Raw genomic sequence first — 15,032 nt, forward strand, 5'->3', positions numbered from 1 at the left:
ATACCTTACACTTATAAACACATTTAAAGTTATATATGTGCTACACTATTTTTCCTTCCATTTAGTATCTCTTTCACACAACCTCAGAGTTTAAAGACAATTATTTATCAAACAGCACTTGTGAATATATCTAAGTGGACACTTTTTTCATTGCACAATGATGGCATAATGCAATGAAGAATAAGTTAATGTGGTCCACCACTTCAGTTTGCAAAAAACTTATGAAAGAGAAAGGTAGCATGCACTATAGCCAATTTTTAACAAAATTTTCTGGGCATATGCCACCTTTTATGCATCTAATATGTCAACAGCAAAAAAAAAAAAAAAAAACCTTTCTTATACATTACTAAGGTGCAAAGATGAGTAAAACGAGTATTTGCTGAATTTCGGGCTGTCCAGACATTGTGGGATTGCTTTTCAGGATATAAAAAGGCATTTTTTTAGCATAAGGGAGGGGTTAGAAACCTTGCGGGCCCTATAGGGGTGTGAGGACTGCACTGGGTGCAGTGCTCAGGAAAGTGTGGCTGGGAATGGGGGGGGGGGGGGGGGGGGAGAGGGTGGTAATGCAAAGAGTGCAGTTAGAGAAATATATGCAAGGCAATTCACATGCTGCAATACTGTGGGCCTTAAGTTCTTTTCCTCAAGAGAATGCTTTCTCTCTTTTGTTGCTGTAAGAGAAGGTTATTGTTAAAATGAGAGATACACGTCAGTCCATCATGAGATCAAACCTGACGACCCCCACTATCACTCCGCTGCTGAAGACCACTTTGAGACTAAATGTATTCTGTTAGCAAGGCATCACTGCTCATTGGTACCTTTTTTTATTTGCAAGGAGGCTACGGTAGTCTGTGCCATTGCTTTTTTATGTTGCTTGCACCTATAGCATGCAGTACCTGAAGTAGTAAATGCTGCACAATTTCATTTGCAGACAAAGCACCTATACCTTGACAAAGTAGTGGCAAAGATGGATGATTTAAAGATCTTTCTCAAAGATGATGTGTGGCCACAGTGTGCAAGGCTATTGAGCAGAAATTCATAAAATCAAATGAGCTCAGAATATCAGTAGACAGGCACCAGAAGTTCAAAAAGAGTATGGTAGGAGAATGTGTCTGAGGTTCAGGGTTTTCATTGCAGGAAGAAAATAAAAGGGGCGATGCTTGACTGCACTGGTAGATTTTATGCCGAGCTCTGCATTAAATCAAAAGCGATTTTAGAAGCCGCAGAACATATCTGGTCCCGAAGTGAAGAGATTTCTTTATTCTACTGAGGGACCTCTCAAGCCTTAAAGTATGTATTCCGAAGCTTACATCCTTCTACAACAAGCTGTCTGATAGAACACATTTCATCAAAATGCCTTGGCTGAGGAGACACCTCAAATTAAAGTGGCAAGCATTGGACTCGAAGAGGCCAACGGTTGGGCAGCATTGGAGTTCCCCAGATTGAGATTTTCTAGAGCCTCTCCCAGCCTGCAACTATTCCTAATATATGAGTGTCTGTTGTATCCTGTGAGAGGAGGAGGTTGTGTCCTGTGAGGAAGAGGACCTATGATGGGTCAGTGGACGCTTTCAGATCTGGCATTATCATCTCTCGTAGGTGAGCTGGCAAAAAACATTGATTTTGACAAATCGAGTAGCAGCTTTGAAGCCTTAAAGACCGAAAAATGAAAATGTTGGCATGTCGGCTTTTTTTTTTTGCTTTATGCTCTTTAGATCAATACCAGCTTTCAAAACAAGATTTATAATATCTGAAATTAGTTGCTCAAAGCAAGATGACTTCAGTGTTTCCCACTTTTTGTACACAAGCGATTTCTATAATTGATCGAGGGGTATGCTTATTTCATTTGTGCGGCAGGATTAATTATGCACTTGTCCCTCTGCAAAATTTGTCTTTTACAGCGCAGTTGTTGAAGGCCTCAATTATGACTGCTTGTTTGTTTTTGTAACTTCAGTTCTCTTCCGTGTGTTCGAGTTGTCCTTTCACTATTAGCATGCTATACTTCTCAAATGACATTTCTATGCCCATATTTGCATGTGAACGCTCAGTCTAACATTCTAGCTGGTTCGTATTTACTTTATTCTTTGTCACTGTGGCCGATGTAGTTGCAGTTGTCTTGTGCATGTTCAAAGCTTTCAACAGTCCTTATGGAGAGTTTGTGGAAGCATAAAAAATATGAACTACAATACAGCACATTGGCCAGTTCTCAAGGCTTTTGCTGGCACTGCGCTATGCCTGATGTAAACGAAATTGTTCACAATGGCACCGTGTTATAATCCTGGTCGCATCTGCCAGTTTGCCACTTTTTAGTTACTGTACGTGTTACCAAGTATTTCTACATGCTCAAAGTTTGCAATTCTTGTGGTTTTTATATGCCCTTTTATTTGAGTGGTCCCAATCTAGAAATTCATCTGTCAAAAACCTCTACTTAATTCTTCACAAATGCACCTTTCTTAAGAAAAGAAAAAGTATGACATATGCCCCTCGTAATATAGCTATTATCAGTTGTGGGGTATGCTTGTTACGTTAAAGTCTTAAGAAATGAAGGAAAAAAAATGCCTCGGCTTGCACAATGTTGTGCGATACAAAAAACGAACTTCCCCAATCGAAGAAAGCCTTGACGACAAAGTAGTTGATGGTATTGCGCTCAGGTGTGTTCATGAAGAAGGGGAAGGGGGGGGGGGGGGCGGTTGCCCCGCATTATTGCACCGGATGTCGCAGACCTACGCCATTTGGGGTTAGAAATGGAGTGCTTTCATGGGATACAGAGGAACGAATACAACCGGTCATGGAGACTGCAAACATGCGCCTTATCTGCACTTGTGCCCTCGTTTTTGTGTTCTTTCGGAGTTGTAAACCATCAACAGGTAGCAAGGCTCGCATGCAACGGGTACCTTATACGCATGAATGTTGATCCCAGTTGAATTCCAGTTAGGGATCCATTGTTATCCAACTGGTATGAACTGGAAGTTTGTTCCTTAAACCATTTACATCAGTTAGGATTTTTGCCTGGGTTGTTTCAAAGTAATGTAGAAATGTTGTCAGTGTTGTTCAAGTTACTGCCTATGAAGCAACACAATTTTACAAAAAAACAATGGTTGTGAGCCACCTCATGCATTTATTTTTCCGTTTTGAAAATGTTTCAAGCTACAATACTTGCCATGTCACTTTGCGTAAAAGAAGCTCTAGCTTTTTACAGGAATGGTTTTAGAGTGTGCTAAAGAAAGAAAGTGTAAGATGGAATAGTGACATGTGGCCTGTTTTATGCATGATGTTTGTGTGCCGCACATGAAGTGAAAAGATATCTCTGTTGGTTAACGGCTTTGCACTCAGTGGATTAGTCATGCAGTGTTACATGACAGACCACTGAAGGTCCAATACATCCTACAAAAGACTAAAAACGAGGAAACATGACAATGAAGTTGAAGGCCCATGATCTGCCAGGAAACAATGGGGTGGCTCTGAGAAGGACTTTTATATTGGCAGTAGTAAGGATGGCAGTCCTCTGCTTTGTGGCTCTTCACTTCGCAGTGACAACACTGGTGTATACTGCACTAACACCTACTGTAGTTTTGCCCATGCTGTCAGTTATTCTGAGAGCTGCGGCGGTGAGCATCAGCCAGTGCTCTAAGTTTCAAGTGTTCATTTGTAAAAGATGTGTTCTAGATCCTGCTAAAGAGTCTTGTATTATCCAATTGAGTTTCCAGAATTTACACTTTCTCTAGAAGCCCTCATTCCATTTAGGCATCTTTTCATTCTTTCCAATTAGAATTTTTAGTCCTAATTGGATTTCCATAATCAAATGTCTTCCAGTTTCCAGATGACCTCCCAGCTGGAATAAGTACTTAGTCCCAACTGCATAGTTTTAACTCTCTATAAAGAAGCAATTTATTTTTATTATGGGCTGCTAAGTTATGGTCATCTTACGGATTAGAATTGATATTCCTAATGAACATCCAAACTGAATGGACAATTGTTATGCATGGTGAAACTGGAATTCAAACTACATTTCAATGATGCATTGTGTGTGCGCTGGCTAAGATGTTAAAGGAAGCTGGTGCATTTTGCTCCCTTGTAAAAATACACCCAAACATATTAGATTTCAATAGGCTTTGCAGTTAAAAATTTTGCAACTAATTTCAATGTCCAATCTGGAGTCAATGATTTCAATTCGAGCATATTAGATAGTCTCGAGAGCTAAATTAAATGTTTCAGAGAGCAACTCATGCACTTAGGTCCTGGACCCATTTACAAAGGAGTAGCTGCAGAGTAGGATAAAAAAATTTACACATTATTTAAAAAAAAGTGCAAGAATTAGAGACCCTATGTCTAGAAGATCTATTAATGCTAAAGTATTACTTCGCTATGTTTATTTATTGTAAGTACCTACAGCGCCCGTGAGGCATTATTGTAGGGGGGATACAACTACATACAATAACACATGCAAAGAAGATATAAGGAAACTTGTTAGCAAGGTAACACAACACACTGATAGAACACTAAATGAATTCTCAAGTAGTATAAGTGATAAAATACATTAACACAGCTCTGGCAAACGCACAGATTTCACAGATTTCTGTCCGCAGACCGCGTCCGCACACCGCATCCGCAGAACGTGTCTGCAAAATCATGTCCGCAGCAGTTGTGAGTAATTGAGAAGTGGTGGAGGTTAATGAGTGGTGTCAATCGACGGAGGGTGATGTAATGTTGCAGTAGCATCCGTTCTTTTGCATTGCTCCAATGCAGATTCTGCAGTGCTCTTTAACTTTGCAACATTTCTGATTTTACAACCCTAAAAAGTGTATTGATAGCTGTTTTCACAATTTCAGGAATACCTGTTTAAGTTCATTCAGTGAGACCATTAGATTGTGTTTTATTGATTGCAGGTTGCACCAAGTGTGAAAGTGCGGGAGAAACCAGAGGTTGGAGTTTTGAGTTAAAAACGGAGTGGCTCTAAATTGCAGCAGTGCCATCGAGCAAAGAAAGCTTTTATTGTCCCGCCAAGAAAAATAGGAAACATGCAACAAGTGGCATTCATAGTTAAAGATAATTATACTGTATTCTGCACGGAGGTGTCATGTCGTAAACCGGCAGTCAATATCTGTTATGTAAAAAACACACATTTAATTTACTGAGAATTATCATTTTATTGATATATGCTCTTGTGGTGCTTGCCCACATAAAACTGCAATACCTTATCTGTGGGGACTTGCATAATTAAAAACAAGGACAGTACCACATGAAGGTAAAGCTCACTCATTGAAGAAATCTTTTTTTTTTTTCAGTGTTGTTTATATGAATTTCCTATCTCAAATGAAAAAAAATCACACAAGACTTATGCGAGTTTCTACAAGGTCAATATTTTTATTATAGATCGGTAGCCATCTCTTACATCATTTTCTTATTTCATACTCAAAATAAAACAGTTTTTCTGTGTTTATTTCTTCATGAAATTGGACCAGGCAAACGATTTTTCAAGTAAATAATTTCAATGTAAAACAGTCTCATTGAGATCAAAGCCAGTAATAAACACACTATTATCAGCATACATGATGAGCTGAGCACTGTTGTCAATATGAATTATGTCATTTATGTACAAATTCAGCAAAAGTGTGCCTAATACTCTTCATTGAGGTACTAAACAAAATATATAAAGGATGATTTGTTACTGTTCATCTGATTCCTTGAATGGGACTTGATTCAATTATTTCCAATACCTTTGCGAGTGCTGGTAATTAAAAAAAATATCTCTACGAACGTGTGCTCCATGCTCTAGCAGATTTCATAGAGTTCCCCGATAGAATATTGAGCTTTTATATTAGCATTGCATGACATGTTAATTGGATGTGAAGCATGTTTGATGTTCACAAATGCATGCCATTTCCATAATTTCGACTCCCTTAATTGTACGAAATGTTGGCACAGAGCTGAACTGTTGCCATTGAATTGGACTCCAAATTGTTGACTGGGGGCCAATATCCAGTTGGAAATGGTCATTTCCGATTTTGATTTGGGATCAACTGTTTAGTTAAACTTGGAACAAAGCCATACTGCCGCGGTGCAATCCATCGCTACGTACGTGGTTCGGCTAGAGCAGCTCTTTAGACACAGTGACAGACACAGAGACCATTTTTATTTAGGCTGTGGCTAAAGGTACGTCGGACGGACCCGATCAATGGTCTTAAAGGTACGTCCGACGGACCCGGTGCGTTTTTCTTCGGGATCCGTCCGACGGATCCGGGAAATATTTTTCAGAGGTACGGCGGACGGACTCGATCGGTAGGGTTCTTCCGACGGACCCAACGCATTTTTCTCCGATATGGGCCTTGGGATCCGTCGGGAAAGCCGGACGGATCCGAGACATGTCCGAGATCCCCAGATGTGGTTGTAGCAACAACATGGTAGCCATATGTAGCCAAATCGAAGTTGGTATGAGGTGTACGTGCGAGGTGCAAGAAGTGTGTACTACATACTGCATGCGTGAAATGTGAAATTACAAAGAATAGTACAGTGGCAAGAATAGTGCCTAGAATGGGTGATATACTACGTGATGGCATGATGATAGGTTTACGTGAGTTGGACCGCGGCAGGGTGCTTGCGCAAGCGCATGTAATCGCGGTGTTGACGGCCAGCCCGCGGCCCGCACGCCCGCTCATTTGGTCCTCGTTATTATGTGGATTAACGTCTACGACGGTCGTTATGTAATTATGTAGTTTTGATTCTTCAAAGTTTCCTCACTTCCATCTGTGATGAGATGCGTCACGTAACGCATCGCTTTCTGCTCGCATTGAGGTTTGGTGCTGCAAGTTCTACGTAGTACAAGCGGCGCTGAAAAAGCTGGGCACCGCCGGCGTGTCTCTAGCCCAAGCATCGCGTCATTCGTGTTTGTTGTACAACTGGAGGTGTGGTTTGTGCTTACCGTGAGATGCTGTGCTTACGGATTACGTCCTACTAGAGTGCTGTGTGAGACTACGAAGAGTGCTGTGATGAGTGCGCCGATGTCCGGACGGACATCAGTGTGTCCGTTTATGATCGGCGATGTTGCACGTGCATGTCAGTGTTTATTAGGTGCAGTGGTAATTTATTTACACGCGCTGTGCAACAATCAGACGAGAATAAGTCATCGACAATTTGTTAGCCTGTACTACAGAGCTCAAAACTCGGAAAATGGGAATGCACATGATGCAGTTTTTGCATGTTGGAGTGGACCGAAAAATAAGTGCCCAGCCCACACCGCCGGGATGCGCATTACTACAGGTGAAATGGTTCAGGTTTCTGTAAAATAGCTGCCTGGCACAGCACCTTTCTAAATGTTCAGACTTTGTACTATTGTTGAAGGCCACTTTATCATTAATAAAGGAACGAATATGCTTTATGTGTTAATGACTAGTGCTTTTTCAACATATTATGTTCATTTTTTTTTTTTCGTTTTTCCTTAGTTTCCTTTGTTTTTCATGCTAGACAAAACACAAATAGTACACTTTTAAACTTGTCAGTCCAAAGCTGAACATGAATATCTGCCATGCATGTGACAGCTTTAATGCTAGAAAGGTTGACATGTATAGCATGTACGTACACGCTGCGACATCTTAGTGGCACGTTAGGCTACTTGCCCCAAGGTCGTGATGTTTAATACCAGTGATGGCGGTCGCACTTTGGTCCAGGTGAAATGCAAATGCTTCTGTTTTCTGCAAGATGTCAATGCAAAGTACAAAGCCCGGGCAGTCAAATTAGTCTGGAGCTCTCCACTACGGTATTCTTCATAGCTACATATGTCAATTTAGGATGCGAAACCCTACATGCCACAGGTAGGCTGCATTGTTTTTTAGATTTTGTAACCTCTCATCTATGTTTTGCAACATTTGGCTAATTTTAGTTCCCAAGCAGTTGCTAAAGATGAAACCGAAGCAGTTCTTGGCATGGTTTGCTGCTTAGATTAATTTGCTAATTGCAGTTCTTTGAAACTTGCATCAATGCTGGACAGTTCAAATAGCAAGCAGTTGAATTACAGAAATGATGTGGATCATGCATTCAGTTCTGACAAGTGGAAAGTAACGGTCCCCTCCTTGCATGCATAGGTGCCTTTAGACAAATACATACTCGGGTGTGTGATTGTGACTCATATCAAGGGTCAACAGAAGGCCATGTGGAGCCAGTGTGATATTCTTCATGAAGGCTAAAGTAAAATTGTACAACAGCTGCTGTACCATGCAGAAAAAAATTGATCATTTAGTGTATGATTAACTGACCATGAATAGCATCTTACTCAGAGTGTGACATGATATATATCTGGTTTAGCATCCCAAAATAACTACGGCTATGAGGAACACAATAGTTGAGGGCTCCGGTATAATTTCGACCATCTGGGGTTCTTTTACATGCACTGACACCGCACGGTGCATGACTGCCTATTGTTTCGCCTCTATTGAAATGCCCCTGCTGTGGCTGGAACCAAATCTGCATCTTTGGGTTCAGCAGCCAAGCACTCTAACTACTGAGCCAGCACAACGGGGCCAAGTATCAAAATGCATGCCATTACATTTCTTTCTAGCCTGTGGTTTTCTTCACAGAACTAATGTATACAAGGAAAAGTAAACAGCAAGAAAACACTAGTTTTATTGCACATTATATTCACATTTCAGCGAACATTCTCTAGTAAAAAATTTATCATAATGTTTTCATGGAAACCATGAACAAAACAAAACAATGCACTTACTCCACTCGAATTATTAATGGGCAAGGTTGCATCTATGCTACTACACTGCACTTATCACAAAACCACAAGCCCCATCTGCTTTGGCCAATCACTTGATGAAACTAACGGAGACAGATGTCGCACACCACAGACTGGTCGTCTCGCAACATATCTCTGCATATGTTGCATTTCAATTTCATGCCTTTCCACTTAGTTTCAACTGTTGCCAGCATTACTAGTCACCCATCTTTTCTGAAATTCCTTTTTACGCTGTTGGGATCAGCATCCTTGTTAACGATGGTCTCTGGCATTTTGGATGCTATCATTTTCACATCTTCCTCATCTGGAAGAACGAAGGAAATGACAAGCTTTGAGCAGACAAAAAATTAGGGAGACTCCTAATCTCCACCTGTAAGGGTATGGTGTGCCAGCGTTAATGGTTCTTGTCTGCAGATCCCACTGTGGATTCTCGTTAATTTACATGCCCTTTGCTATAAACATTATTACTAATTCCTTAATTCATGTCTCTGTTATCTCAGATATACTCATTAGCATACGGTCGTAGGCTGCCCTGCTAGGTGATAGACAACCCGGCATAGACCTCTGTAAGCCTCAACCTTTCTTAATTGGAGCTGAAACGTTGAAGCTGAAATATTTCAAATATAACTTTGTAAGCTTGGCTTAACAGCTCCTGCCATGTAGTGTGGCCTCGTGACAATTGGCTCGTGGCACTTTCGGCTTGTGCACAGGGGTCATCTGTTAAATACTGGTTAAAATGCATGAAAAATACATTTTCACACAAACTGGTGGCAAATGGTCAAGTGGTGCACTTCAGATTCTGAAATGTATACCTATATTCATGCAAGGATCGCATCATCACATAACATGATCAAGAGTTCTATCAGTACCTGTAGTTACATAGCATTTCAATGCCCATTAAAGGACCACCTCAGACAATGGTTGTTGTTATCTCAAGACCTGTTCTAACAGCGTACTGACGCCATTCCACTGAGCGATGGACATGTATATGCATACCCTAGATAGCTCATGATTGTGGATCTCATTTATTTCTATGACTTCGAAGGAGTTCCTGTCGTCAGAAACATTATGACATCGGGACAGTAGTCTTGAAAGGTGATGAAAAGAAATAACCAGATTACCTTGACGCAATGCTAAATTACAGAGGGTGAATATGCTGCATGAAGATACCAAGAAGCTTGTACAAAGAAAAGTGAGCGTGAAATGGCAGGATTTTTGAAACATTGAAATAAACTACAAACTATACTTGTCAAACCTGTCATTAAGGAATGGAAATCATGCAGTAATCAAAAACACAACATGGAGGACATTTTAGGTCATTTTCACAAAACACATACCCAAACCTCACACACAGCTTCATACTTATGAAAGAGGACAAACCAATATGCAAGGAGTGTGGAGATGAACTAACAATAAGCCATATCTTACACGTGCGCCAGAGTCGAGAAAAGAGGAAACATTTTGTACAATTTGCAACAGATCCCTTTCCATCCCAGCATGATCCTAGGAGAGACGTGCAAATTTCCTGCATTTTTGGTTTCCTAAAATGTTCCTAAACAAGCTACATCCTAAAGAACATTTTAGTAATTACACACAAAATAAATACATTAAACCTTGTTCTTGGTGCATGGCAGCATTAGTCGCTTAGGCACCATAAAAATCAACACAATGCTGTAAGGTATACCTCGGTTAGCTATGTTATATGAGACAAGCTTTCGGCCTGGTGTGGTCCTTATTCACGTGACAGCGGTGTCATGAGGGTCTATATGCCAGCGATCGGAAAGTGACCTATTCCAATAATTTTACAAACTGAAGGTGATTGTACAGATTTCTAAAGACTGGAGTGCTCAACTGTTTTATCAACGTCCGCCTGCTTTGACAGCCTGGAGTGACCTATTCCAATAATTTTACAAACTGAAGGTGATTGTACAGATTTCTAAAGACTGGAGTGCTCAACTGTTTTATCAACGTCCGCCTGCTTTGACAGCCTGGAGTGAAACTGTTGAAGAGAATACATTTTTGAACATTTAACGCGTTTCTGAAGGCGTTGCTTTCAATTACGGGGCCAACAAAAAGCAGGTGAATGTCAAACGCCGCCTAGATAGGCTTTCTAGCAAGACAGCGGTGTAGCGTGGAAAATCGCTCCGCCGATCCATCGCTGGCGCCGCTGACTTGAAAGGCGAACTGTTCAAACTTATATAGCTGCTGACCACACCTGAAACACTGAATTGCGCATGATCAAGGCAGAATTTCTCTAACACTGAGCACTGGTAGCTATCGATTTCGCGCCCAATATTGTGAAAATCTGTCCTCTCTTCGATCATTGATACGTCCACGGTTGAACATTTATGCGCCTCGGGGTAGGCCAGCCGTGGGAACATGGATGCGTGGTTGTAGCAAAGATCACTTGCATGGCACACTCTGCAAAATTCTAAGAGTCAGCTTCTTCAACGCAATGTGCAGCGCACATTTTCTACCGCGTACCTAAGTCCGGCGATGCATGCATATCGATCCCGATCGTTTCAAAGCTGCGCGGCCGTTCAGTCGGGTCACGCTAACCTCGAGCATGCGGGGGTTTAAACTACATGTACGCAAACTTCAACGACAAGAAAAAGATGCAGCCTAAGCACTTTAGTCTAGTCTTCCCCTATATACCAAAGAACATTGCTGTTCACAGGGAATTCGGATCATTCACGCTTCCGGCTTTCCGGTTGTGCACTCTTGCGGTGCGGTGCAGTAGGTCTTCGCCTCGACGAGTCGATGTGCAGGCCTCTAGTAGATTCGGCATGTCTTCTGCCACGGCTCTGAGGTAGAACTTAAACGAAGAATTTAGCTAAAAACATCCTGTTTCCTCGGTCTGCATGTGAGGAACGAGCATAATGCCATTTCACATACATACTTTGGACTGCCGAATGTTCAGCTGCACGGAGAGGTGTGTGTGTGTTGTGCCGGCGCTAGATCTTCGGAGGTCGATGCAGGACCTTAGACAGCGTAAATGCTAGGAATAGCTCGCTCGCATTACGGGCAGATCGAGGTGATAGTTTAGTGCGAAGCGAAAGCTGCTCGTGAATGTGCGTATCTCGATGCCAGCTGGTGGAGCTGGTGCAGTACGTAGCATATCGCTTGCAGCTATGTGCCTGACAGCGATGTTTGCCGTACACAACCCTAAGTGAAGACCGTGATCTATGTTAGAACGGATGCACTCTTCGTAGCACCTCATCGAGAGTCGCGGCTAGCTGATATCATAGAGGATGAGATCCATTCACGCGTAGCAAGCGGAATGTGGCCGCGTTCGACGTGCATATAGCCATGAGCCTGTATATCGACGTCCGCCGTATCTTTACGAGAATCGAATGGATACGTCGGACGTACCTTTAGACACTTCGTTTTATTTAAGAAACAGCCAACAAAAGTGAACTGAAAAAATGGCAACTGCTCACCCCATACATGGTTACTATACAAAGGCACACTGCACTTGAACCTTGTCTAGGACGCCTAGCGCGTAGGATGCTTTCGTGAAAAAAAAAAAAAAAAAAAAAGAAAAACGGCGTTGTACATGGCATCGAATCCAGGTGCGTACACTTCTGCCTTTTCCCGTGCTCTCGAGTTAAGTGATCCTTGGATGGCGACTATAACCTTCGAAATGTGATGCATTTATAAAAAAAAAATACACAAAGCCGCGGTGTACATTGTAGCCTATCGCGAGGCCTAGTTTGTCGTCTCTGCAGCACTGGAGAGAACGACGCTGGCCAAGTGCTAGCTGCAGCAGCTGTGGAATGCACGAGGTGAGAATTAAGCAGTACAGTACTTTATGAAGCAATATTCAAGACGATTATGCAGTTGTTATATAATGTCGATACTTCCATTAACATCGCTGAACAAAGCCGCAGAATACTCTAGCTGTTAAGCCGTTGTGTGGGCTTAGCGTTCGTCGCGGCAGTAGAGTGACGCTTGCCACGTGTTCTGCAGCTGCTGCACGAAGACTCGGAAGAATGCGTGAGGGAAGCAGGTAATAAGCACTGTAGCACTTTATTAAATCAAATTTGACACGATTAAGCATGCGTGTATTTACGTATAGCCTGGTAAAGAGGCCTAGCGCGCAAGTTATTTTGGTGGCCGCGACGATTGATACGAAGCCACGTGCAACGTAGAGAGGGAAGAGGAGTACGGGAGGTGCAGGTCTGCGGTCTGCCAGGAAACATTGGGGCGGCCCTGAAAAGGGCCGTTTGGATGCGCAGCGACGTGACGGCGTGGCGAACACAACGCCCTGCACTCGTCCGTGGCCCTTTGCCGTGCACCGTCAACAGCGGTGCACTACGTCGTACACAGTGCCATGGTTATATGCTGCCCTGGATGCTGTCGCGATGCTTCTACTGTAGACATTTACGAGGGTTGCGGCGATGATCTTGGAGAGCTGATCGATGCCGCGATCCCTGACATGGGCTGCTGCGTACAAAGAAAATCCTCGGCCTCTTCGCAGCATACAGGAAACGGTGCTGTAAAAGAGTAGAAAAAGTTGCATTATGAACATAGCGATTTGATGAATGCGCAACATATTACAAAACCTTCGACAAAGAAATCTGCGTTCTTGTACCTCAATCAGGGTTGAGAATGCGCACGGCAGACGTGCGCCTCAGCATAGCAGTCAGGCAGCGCTTAGTTGCCGACGGCGGATGTTTTCGTGGAGGTCTCCATAGCCGTGGCCGATTTTTTTTTTTTTTTTTTTTTTGAACACGAGGAACGTCCATGCCACGAGCTGCTGCTGCACGAGGTCCTGGAAGCACGTGGGGAGAGACAAGTGACACAGCACTTATAAATAAGCAAAATGAGAGACAATTTTGCGCAATTTATACTTACCTTGACGGTGCTTGCGATCTCCCGCAGGTCGTCGCCATTATCAACGTCATTCCGCCCAACGTACAGCACGGATCGGCGTGCCGAAAGCGCATTGACGTAAACGCGCAGGCCCGCCATCGTCGAGCACCTCGGTGACCGAACGCGCCGGTGTCATGCAGCAGCGAGATCCACGAACCGAATGCCGGAATCGCGCGCGTTGCCAGAGCGGGGGCTCCTAGCGATTCCCTAGAGCGTCTAGGGACGAAAAAAAACAAGCAAACCTAGTTTTTGACTACGTCACGTCCGGTTAAGCATTGAGCCCGACGCAAAAAACGTCACGCCAGGCCGCGGCGTGTCCACCAATCAGCGTTTCCAGCCGATCTACCCCTAAACGCTTCTGAATTACAACAAGATGGCGGCTGCTCGCGTAGAAGTAGCCTTCTTTATTGGAATGCTCCGTCGCTTCTGCGCATGCGCCAGCTGAAAGAAGTGAGGAGGAATAACTTGCCGGATGTGGCGTAAAACTTGTTTTATGTTTTGTTTGTAAAATGTCTGCCGCTTCTCGTCGCTGTTTCTAGCGATAGGCCGGTCGCTGGTGTCGCCGGCTCCGTGATCGCTCGCAAGCCGGACTTGGCTGTGGCGATGATGACGGACGGGTTTCTTGGCATCGTAGGATCGTAGTTTGAACGTTTGAATATCGTAGCCGAGTGGCCGTGTCTGGCCGTGTTCCTTTCTACTTGTTACAATACTCCTTGAGCTTCGGCCTCGCGTACTGCTGTTCGTCAAGCGGCATGCTGTGATATTCCCATGCGTTCTCTAGTTACAGATAGCACCAATAGCACCGTCTCCGACCTGTGGACTCTGCGACGCTAGTTCACGGCCGGTCTCGAGGGAAACGCGCTCTCCCTCGAGACCGGCCGTGGCTAGTTCTGCAATGCGTGTCAGCCCGCCCTTGTCGATGGAACATGCCTGCAGTATGTTGCAAGTAACTGGTGTGGTCAGCATTCCATGTACTTACTTGCATTTCCCGAAATTTATACGAGTCACACTCACTGCCTTTGGATCATCCGGAAGTAAGGTGTACAGCGCAAGTAGCGCAACACATGGGATGCGAAAAACTCGTCTCCGATCGAGTGCGTGGTTGAATGGAATCTCGCTGTCATTTTTATCGTTGTCCTCGACTTCGACACCACTATTTAGTAGCAGTGGTAAACTTTAATCACCTCGAAATACCAGTATAAAAAGGCCGGTTGGAGCCTGTAATTTGTACGAAATTGCCTCTCTAATCCTGGATTTCAAGAGGTCGGTTAGTGTATCCGCAGGGCAATTGTTTTGCCATTTTCGTTGCCTTTATCGGATGTACAAACACGGAATTCGGTGTCCAATTGATGCAGGCAGCTTGGCACAGCTAATCTATTATGAAGCTCCGGTGCGGTAGCCAGCCCGGGACTAACCGGGAAATAGAACC

At 43.4% G+C, this 15,032-nt stretch overlaps 1 long non-coding RNA gene across 2 annotated transcripts; it reads right to left on the reverse strand.

Annotated features, from left to right (window-relative positions):
- Nucleotides 1–12,167: 12,167 nt before the first annotated feature.
- LOC146202428 (uncharacterized) lies at nucleotides 12,168–15,032 on the reverse strand. 2 transcript variants are annotated; one of them, XR_014703703.1, is made up of 3 exons: nucleotides 13,586–15,032; nucleotides 13,323–13,502; nucleotides 12,255–13,224 (listed from the first exon to the last, which is right to left on the reverse strand). It is a non-coding gene; the product is annotated as an uncharacterized LOC146202428 (long non-coding RNA). The 2 variants fall into 2 exon arrangements; XR_014703704.1 differs by having other exon boundaries at nucleotides 12,168–13,502.

This window comes from Amblyomma maculatum, chromosome 1 (assembly GCF_055883805.1).
Source record: "Amblyomma maculatum isolate TAMU_Amacu chromosome 1, ASM5588380v1, whole genome shotgun sequence".
Lineage (NCBI taxonomy): Eukaryota > Metazoa > Arthropoda > Arachnida > Ixodida > Ixodidae > Amblyomma > Amblyomma maculatum.